Genomic DNA, 9,970 nt, shown 5'->3' with positions numbered 1-9,970 from the left:
CCGGACACGCAGGCCCAGGGGCCATGGCTCACGGGCCCAGCCGCTCCACGGCACGTGGGATCCTCCCGGACCGGGGCATGAACCCATGTCCCCTGCATCGGCAGGCGGACTCCCAACCACTGCGCCACCAGGGAAGCCCTGCATGAAGATTTTTATATGTTGCAAATATGCAATATTTCAGCTACTCTGTGAATTCAATGAACTCATGTGGATAGGCCAGGGGACCTCATTGTTATTTATAATACTGTTATATTCACCAAACATCAAAATTCAAGTTACAAATGAACTTTCAGAGCACAACCCATCAGAAAGTGGAGGGCTTCTCTAAAATCAGAATAGCAAGAGGGTGTTTCCCTGTAGCAACAAGATACATATTCCTCTAAGACACAAAGGCGACCACATTTATTTTTACTGGTTCTTTAAATTTTAATTTTCCCTTTTATTCTCTTTAAAATATCTTTTCTCTCTCACTGTGATTTAACATAGGATGACAGCCTGTTCACTCATCCTTGCATGTATAACCTTCTGTCCCAACTTTAGAAGGATATATTCCATATAGGAAAGAGTCACTAGAAAGACTTTCAGAATGTTTATGAGTCACTTTAAATTTTCATTAACAGCAAACAATTTTGGTACATGATTACATGACAGTGGTGTTCTGGGAGAATAATTCTGTCCAAGTTGCCATTTTATGATAGCTGAAATATGAATTTGAATGATAATGATTTCTGAAGCCATCTTAAGCAAGGCATCTGAAGTCAAATTTCCAGTTGGCTAATAGAAGCTAGAATTCAAGAAGACAGCCAGAAAGCCTCCAGGCCTTAAACTTTCTGAATCACTGAGTTCCCAGCCAACCTCATAATGATTCCAACCTGCCCTAACGATGATATGGGAAGAGGGGAAGTCCCAAGCCATCTGAATGGAGAAGAATCCAGGAGAATGGAAGCAATCTGAGATTCTCACAGAGCACAGAGCACTGAATTTGAGGAGGAAGGTGAAGAAAAGAAATATATTATAGGTAGAGATGGGACAGTTCTGGCTGGGAGGGGCAGTATATGAGTTAGAACAGAGCTACATAGCAGGAGTTTGATGAAGACCAGTAGGATCTCTCAGGTAGGTTGGTTTTCCACTCCAGGGCTAAGCTAAGACAAAAAGAACCATGCCAGTCTCACAGGCTTAGAAGAGCAGCCCTTCTGATTAGAAACCAGAACGTTAAAGCACTACCTGAACAAAAAGAATTAAACTCTGAGATTGGGGTCATGAGGTCATTATCTTTTCAACCCTAAATTTTTCTGTCAGGTTTTAGACAGTTCTGGGAGTGGGTGATATGATCTCACCAAAGGATACCAAAGTTGTCTAGGTGAATGCCACCATAACAAAGACAGAAACAGAAATCATAGATCTCCCTATTATTGCACAAGGGAAGAGATGTGCTTTGCAGTATGCTAGATCTGGTCCATGTTTCCACTCTTCAGCCATGCCCAGCCTAGACCGGAACCAGACCAACTACTCAGACAAAATAATACCAAATTCTAAGTCAACACCCAATGATCTAACTACATTCCTCTCCAAGTCTACTTATCTCTTTTTCTAAGATTGCTAGTATGCTCACAAAAGGTTCCAAATTTGTACTTTACTTTCTCCTGAATTATTCATCACCTTTTCCTAGTATATCTGGACTGCAACACATTAGAATTATATCTTGAACTCTTTCTCCTTATTTCTCATTTCCTCCAGGGAAAGGTGTTTCTCTTTAGCCTCTGAGCATACCTGTCAAAGAGCAGCCGTCAGTGATAAGAATAATCATATAATATGCTCTTCGAGAGAGAGTCTGCAATTCCCCAGAAAATAAAATTCTACATCATAAGAAGCTACAGAGGACAGTGAAATTAGTTTGAAGCAAGGCCTAAAGCAAGAAGGAAAAAAAAATGCTTTCACTAACTTTTTTTTCATTCTTTAATATTTATTACCAGATGTTAGTTTGAGGCACTCACCTCCCATCTGGCAGTCAGTATATGAAGTTAGGGCATCTGATGCAGTGAGAACATCCATACTCTTTTATCTGTGATATTTGTTTAAAATGGTTCTGTTTCTGCACTTGACATACTCTATTGGCAAGGGCAAGGAAAATTATCACGCTCATAAAATGCTAAGAATGCCCTTCAGTTCTTACCTTCAATTCCTTCCTTTATATACACATATATATCATGTGCATATACACCACATGTGTAACACACAGACACACACACTCCTATACATGTCTTCCAATAGCACCAGGAATCCTCCTGGATATGTTTAACAACCATGGTATGTCTAATACTGTACTGCATATAATGTGGGAAGTATAAAAGAAGTGTAAGTGGTTCTTCTCTACTTGGGACTTATAACCTAACTGAGGAGACAAGTACTATTTGGGTGTACAAGATGGTAAAACATACCCTCTCGAAAAAACCTACAGTTGTCCTGTGTGTATCCTTTACTACTTACACAGAACACTTCTGACACTTCTGGTCATCAAATGTGTGGGGGGTTTTCCCTCACTAAGCAATTCTCAATGACACTAGCTGTGTGTCCTACAGTTTAAATCAATTCTGACACTATCTACCTGGAAATAGTTTCAAATCCCACAGGCTAAGGGCTCAGTCCCACAAGACTGCTGCACCCCACTTCAGATGCCAATCACAAGAAGTAGGTCCCCAGATTACCCACAACTTTTGTCCAACTTGGCTACAAATTAGAAGTTCCCACAACCCTCTCCTTGGGTTTAAGTTGCTAGAGTGGCTCACAGAACTTAGGGAAACACATTAACCAGTTATTAAAGGATATGATAAAGGATCCAGATGAAGAGCCAGATGAGATACACAGGACAAGGTCTGGAAGGGTTACAAGTGCAAGAGCTGCTGTACCTATGGAGTTGCGGGTCCATCACCCTCCCCTTACATGGAAGTTTTCACTGAACCGGAAGCTCACTGAGCCCCTACTATTGGGATTTTATGGAGACTTCCTCATGTAGTCATGGTCAATTATTAACCATGACTATTTCCGACCCTTCTCCCCTCTCTAGAGAAGTTGGGGTGGGGGAAGGAAGGGCTGAAAATCCAAGCTTCTAATCATGCCTCAATCTTTCTGGTGACCAGCCATCATCCAAGAGCCCTCCAGGAGCCCACCCAGGGTCACCTCATTAGAATAAAAGATGTTCCTAGTGCTCTTATCACTAAGGAATTTACAAGGGTTTCAGGAGCCCTGTGCCAGGGACTGGGGGCAGAGTTCAATGTATTTTTGTCTGTTACCTCACACCCTCAAATATCTATTCGTGATCAATTTGTCCGGGTCTTAAGAAATTCATCTGCTAGTTTTGGAGAGGAGATGTAGAGTGAGATGTCTGCTAAGAGAAAAATGTGTTAGGAAGACCTGTTTCCCATAAGACTACTTTGACCAAAAGAGTCTGAAGAATATCATCAAATCTTGTTTTGATCTTGTTTCATAGTACCCTGACACACAAAGAATACCACTGGCTTAAGGTTTAAAATATTAAGCTGGCCAAATGAAAGACAGTGTCAGTTTGTAACTCCTAAACTAAATAATTTTTTATATTTATAGTATACAAACAAATGATATGAATGATTTGATTTTCTCTCTAAATCCAGTTCACCAAGGTTTGGAAATTCCAGTGCACTTGTAGTACATAGTATCTGAGATCACAGCTGAAAGCCACTCTGAGCCTTTATGTGCCATGTGTTCGCCTCTGTCTAATTCACTTGTGTAGGTCATGGTTCTTCCACTTCAACTCTCTAGAGACTGAAAGTACTAAAGAAAATCTATGGAGATCAAAATATTTATATCTTAGAGTTTACTCTCAACTCTATCTGTACTATGTTTTGAGAGCCTATTTCAAGATCGGTGGCCCGCATCCTACAAAACATGCATTGCCATGCTTAGTCAATGCATGTTTGCAGGATTAGTTTGAACACAACTAACTTCATTATTTATTTATGCAAAGTTCAACTGGATGACCTTTTTTAAAGATAGAATACAGCAATCAATAAGACACACAAGTGACTCTTGGATAATTCCGCTACTGCTCTGAAAAAGAAATAGAGGAATAGCTATTCTCTAATGAGTAGGAAGTGGGAGGGGCATCCTTTATTCCATATAGACCCCAACATTTTTTCTTTGGGGACCAGAAAATGATGACTGGCAGATTCTAAGACAGTAGTTCTCAACCTTGGGTGCCCATTAAAATCACCTGAAGAGTTTGTGGTTTTGTTGCTTTTTTAAGAATAAAGCCTTGGCTACACTACTGGTAGAGATTTTCATTTAATTGGTCTGGGGTAAGGTCCAGATATAACCATTTGTCCAGAGCTCTCTAAGTGATGCCAATGCATGGCCAAAGTTAAAAATCATCGCTATTCTAAGACGATGCTTTTGACAGATCATATACTTTCTCAATATGCCCCACAAACACCTTATAAGTGGTCTTACTAAGGCCCTTCCATTCCTGTAGATAGGTGAGAGTTAATTTGGGGTTGCTATCCTTAAAAAAAAAACCAATGTTTTCCATTCTGGAGTACTCAAAAAATCTATTAGATGTGAGCTCTCCCTTGACCCAAGTTTCAGAAAAGGCGTACAAGGCTTGTGAAATCTAGCGAGCACTCTCCAAGTGAGGCAACACGTTTCTTATGCAAGTGACTTAACCTAAATAACAATTATTAGCGACAAATGTGACAACTACTGCAAAGAGTGGACTTTCTTTTATCTTGGTTTTTTTTTTTTTTTAAACATCTTTTTTGGAGTATAACTGCTTTACAATGGTATATTCTTTTCCGCTTTATAAAAAGGTGAATCAGCTATACATATACATATATCCCCATATCCCCCACCTCATATTGCTCCCACCCTCCCTATTCCAACCCTCTAGGTGGTCACAAAGCACCAAGCTGATCTCCCTGTGCTATGCAGCTGCTGCCCACTAGCTATTTTACATTTGGTAGTGTATATATGTCCATGCCACTCTCTCACTTGGTCCCAGCTTACCCTTCCCCCTCCCTGTGTCCTCAAGTCCATTCTCTACCTCTGCGTCTTTATTCCTGTCCTGCCCCTAGGTTCTTAAGAACTTTTTTTTTTTTAGATTCCATATATATGTGTTAGCATACAGTATTTGTTTTCCTCTTTCTGACATACTTCACTCTGTATGACAGACTCTAGTTCCATCCACCTCACTACAAATAACTCAATTTCATTTCTTTTTATGGTTGAGTAACATTGCATTGTATATATGCGCCACATCTTCTTTATCCATTCATCTGTCGATGGACACTTAGGTTGCTTCCACATCTGGCTACTGTAAATAGAGCTGAAGTGAACATTGTGGTACATGACTCTTTTTGAATTATGGTTTTCTCAGGCTATATGCCCAGTAGTGGGACTGCTAGGTCATAGGGTAGTTCTATTTTTACTTTTTTAAGGAACCTCCATACTGCTCTCTATAGTGGCTGTATCAATTTACATTCCCACCAACAGTGCAAGAGTGTTCCCTTTTCTCCACACTCTCTCCTGCATTTACTGTTTGTATATTTTTTGATAATGGGCATTCTAACTGGTGTGAGGTGATACCTCATTGTAGTTTTGATTTGCAATTCTCTAATGATTAGTTATGTTGAGCATCCTTTCATGGGTTTGTTGGCAATCTGTATATCTTCTTCGGAGAAATGTCTATTTAGGTCTTCTGTCCATTTTTGGACTGGGTTGTTTGTTTTTTTGATATTGAGCTGCATGAGCTGCTTGTAAACTTTGCAAGTTAATCCTTTGTCAGTTGCTTCGTTAGCAAATATTTTCTCCTATTCTGAGGATTTGTCTTTTCAACTTATGGTTTCCTTTGCTGTGCAAAAGCTCTTAAATTTCATTAGGTCCCATTTGTATATTTTTGTTATTTCCATTTCTCTCGGAGGTGGGTCAAAAAGGATCTTGCTGTGATTTATGTCATAGAGTGCTCTGCCTATGTCTTCCTCTAAGAGTTTTACAGCGTCTGGCCTTACATTTAGGTCTTTAATCCATTTTCAGTTTATTTTCATGTATGGTGTTAGTGTTTTAATTTCATTCTTTTACATGTAGCTGTCGAGTCTTCCCAGCACCACTTATGGAAGAGGCTGTCTCTTCTCCATTGTATATTCTTGCCTCCTTTATCAAAAATAAGGTGACCATAGGTGTATGGGTTTCTCTCTGGGCTTTCTATCCTGTTCCATTGATCTATATTTCTGTTTTTCTGCCAGTACCATACTGTCTTGATTACTGTCGCTTTGTAGTATAGTCTGAAGTGCAGGAGCCTGATTCCTCCAGCTCCGTTTTTCTTTCTCAAGATTGCTTTGGCTATTCAGGTCTTTTCTGTTTCCAAACAAATTGTGAAATTTTTTGTTCTACTTCTTTGAAAAATGCCATTGATAGTTTGATAGGGATTACACTGAATCTGTAGATTGCTTTGGGTAGTATAGTCATTTTCACAGTGTTGATTCTTCCAATCCAAGAACATGGTGTATCTCTCCACCTGTTTGTATCATCTTTAATTTCTTTCATCAGTGTCTTATAGTTTTCTGCATAGAGGTCTTTTGTCTCCTTAGGTAGGTTTATTCCTAGATATTTTATTTTTTTGCTGCAGTGGTAAATGGGAGTGTTTCCTTAATTTCTCTTTCAGATTTTTCATCATTAGTGTATAGGAATGCAAGAGATTTCTGTGCATTAATTTTGTATACTGCTACTTTACCAAATTCGTTGTTTAGCTCTAGTACTTTTCTACTAGCATCTTTAGGAATCTCTATGTATAGTATCATGTCATCTACAAACAGTGACGGCTGTACTTCTTCTTTTCCGATATGGATTCCTTTTATTTCTTTTTCTTCTCTGATTGCTGTGCCTAAAACTTCCAAAACTATGTTGAATAATAGTGGTGAGAGTGGACAGCCTTGTCTTCTTCTCATCGTAGAAGAAATGGTCTCAGTTTTTCACAATTGAGAACAATGTTGGTTGTGGGTTTGTCATATATGGCCTTTGTTATGTTGAGGTAAGTTCCCTCTATGCCTACTTTCTGGAGGATTTTTATCATAAATAGGTGTTGAATTTTTTCAAAAGACTTTTCTGCATCTATTGAGATGATTATAAGGTTTTTCTCATTCAATTTGTTAATATGGTGTATCACATGGATTGACTCGCATATATTGAAGAATCCTTGCATTCCCAGGATAAACCCCACTTGATCATGGTGTATGATCCTTTTAGTGTGCTGTTGGACTCTGTTTACTAGAATTTTGTTGAGGATTTTTGCATCTACGTTCATCAGTAATATTGGCCTGTAGTTTTCTTTGTGACATCTTTGCCCGGTTTTGGTATCAGGGTGATGGTGGCCTCATAAAATGACTTTGGGAGTGTTCCTCCCTCTGCTATATTTTGGAACAGTTTGAGAAGGATAAGTGTTACCCTTCTCTCAATGTTTGATAGAATTCACCTGTGAAGGCTTCTGGTCCTGGACTTTTGTTTGTTGGAAGATTTTTAATCAAAGTTTCAATTTCAGTGCTTGTGATTGGTCTATTTATATTTTCTATTTCTTTCTGGTTCAGTCTGGGAAGGTTGTGCTTTTCTAAGAATTGTCCATTTCTTCCAGGTTGTCCATTTTATTGGCATATAGTTGCTTGTAGTAATCTCTCATGATCCTTTGTATTTCTGCAGTGTCAGTTGTTACTTCTCCTTTTTCATTTCTAATTCTATTGATTTGTCGTCTTCTTTTTTTTTTTGATGATTCTGTCTAATGGCTTATCAATTTTATCTTCTCAAACAACCAGCTTTTAGTTTTCTTGATCTTTGCTATTGGCTCCTTCATTTCTTTTTCATTTATTTCTGATCTGATCGCTATTTCTTTCTTTCTGCTAACGTTGGGGTTTTTTTTCTTCTTCTTTCTGTAACTGCTTTAAGTGTAAGGTTAGGTTGTGTATTTGAGATGTCTCTTGTTTCTTGAGGTAGGATTGTATTGCTGTAAACTTCCCTCTTAGAACTGCTTTTGCTGCATCCCATAGGTTTTGGGTTGTTGTGCTTTCATCGTCATTTGTTTCTAGGTATTTTTTGATTTTCTCTTTGATTTCTTCAGTGATCTCTTTGTTATTAGTGTATTGTTTACCCTCCATGTGTTTGTATTTCTTACAGATATTTTCCTGTAATTGATATGTAGTCTCATAGCATTGTGGTCGGAAAAGATACTTGATATGATTTCAATTTTCTTAAATTTACCAAGGCTTGATTTGTGACCCGAGGTATTATCTATACTGGAGAATGTTCCATGCGCACTTGAGAAGAAAGTGTATTCTGATGTTTTTGGATGGAATTTCCTATAAATATCAATTAAGACCATCTTTTTTAATGTATCATTTAAAGCTTGTGTTTCCTTATTTATTTTCTTTTTGGATGATCTGTCCATTGGTGCAAGTGGCGTGTTAAAGTCCCCTAATATGATTGTGTTACTGTCAATTTCCCCTTTTACGGTTGTTAGCATTGGCCTTGTGTACTGAGATTCTCCTATGTTGGGTGCATAAATATTTACAATTGTTATATCTTCTTATTGGATTGATGCCTTGATCATTATGTAGTGTCCTTCTTTGCCTCTTGTAATACTCTTTGGTTTAAAGTCTACTGTGTCTGATATGAGAATTGCTACTCCAGCTTTCTTTTGATTTCCATTTGCATGGAATATCTTTTTCCATCCCCTCACTTTCAGTCTGTATGTGTCCCTAGGTCTGAAGTGGGTCTCTTGTAGACAGCATATATACGGGTCTTGTTTTTGTATCCATTCAGCCAGTCTATGTCTTTTGGTGGGAACATTTAATCCATTTACATTTAAGGTAATTATCAATATGTATGTTCCTCTTACCATTTTCTTAATTGTTTTGGGTTTGTTATTGCAGGTCTTTTCCTTCTCTTGTGTTTCCTGCCTGGAGAAGTTGCTTTAGCATTTCTTGTAAGGCTGGTTTGGTGGTGCTGAATTCTCTTAACTTTTGCTTGTCTGTAAAGGTTTTAATTTCTCCCTCGAATCTGAATGAAATCCTTGCTGGGTAGAGTAATCTTGGTTCCAGCAAGGATTTGCTGGAAAGGGGCATTTTTCCCTTTCATCACTTTGAATATGTCCTGCCACTCCCTTCCGGCTTGCACAGTTTCTGCTGAACATTCAGCTGTCAACCTTATGGCGATCCCCTTGCATGTTGTTGTTTTTTCCCTTGCTGCTTTTAATATTTTTCCTTTGTACTTAATTTTTGATAGTTTTATTAATATGTGTCTCAGAGTGTCTCTCCTTGGATTTGTCCTGTATGGGACTCTCTTCCCTTCCTGGACTATATCCTTTCCCATATTAGGGAAGTTTTCAACTATAATCTCTTCTAATATTTTCTCAGTCCCTATCTTTTTCTCTTCTTCTTCTGTGACCCATATAATTCGAATGTTGGTGTGTTTAATGTTGTCCCAGAGGTCTCTGAGGCTGTCCTCAATTCTTTTCATTCTTTTTCTTTATTCTGCTCTGCCGTAGTTACTTCCACTATTTTATCTTCCAGGTCACTTATCCGTTCTTCTGCCTCGGTTATTCTGCTACTGAGTCTTTCTAGAGAATTTTTAATTTCATTTATTGTGTTGTTATCCTTGTCTGTTTGCTCTTTACTTCTTCTAGGTCCTTGTTAAACGTTTCTTGTATTTTCTCCATTCTATTTCCAAGATTTTGGATCATCTGTGCTATCATTACTCTGAATTCTTTTTCAGGTAGACTTCCTATGTCCTCTTCATTTGTTTGGTCTGGTGGGTTTTTTCCCTGCTCCTTTATCTACCGTGTATTTCTCTGTCTTCTGATTTTGCTTAACTTACTGTGCTTGGGGTCTCCTTTTCACAGGCAGCAGGTTCGTAGTTCCCATTGTTTTTGGTGTCTGCCCTCAGTGACTAAGTTTAATTC

This window comes from Grampus griseus (assembly GCF_964374135.1).
Source record: "Grampus griseus genome assembly, chromosome: 7".
Taxonomy (NCBI): domain Eukaryota; kingdom Metazoa; phylum Chordata; class Mammalia; order Artiodactyla; family Delphinidae; genus Grampus; species Grampus griseus.
The sequence above is the reverse complement of the archived record's forward strand: the minus strand, read 5'-3'. Positions refer to the sequence as shown.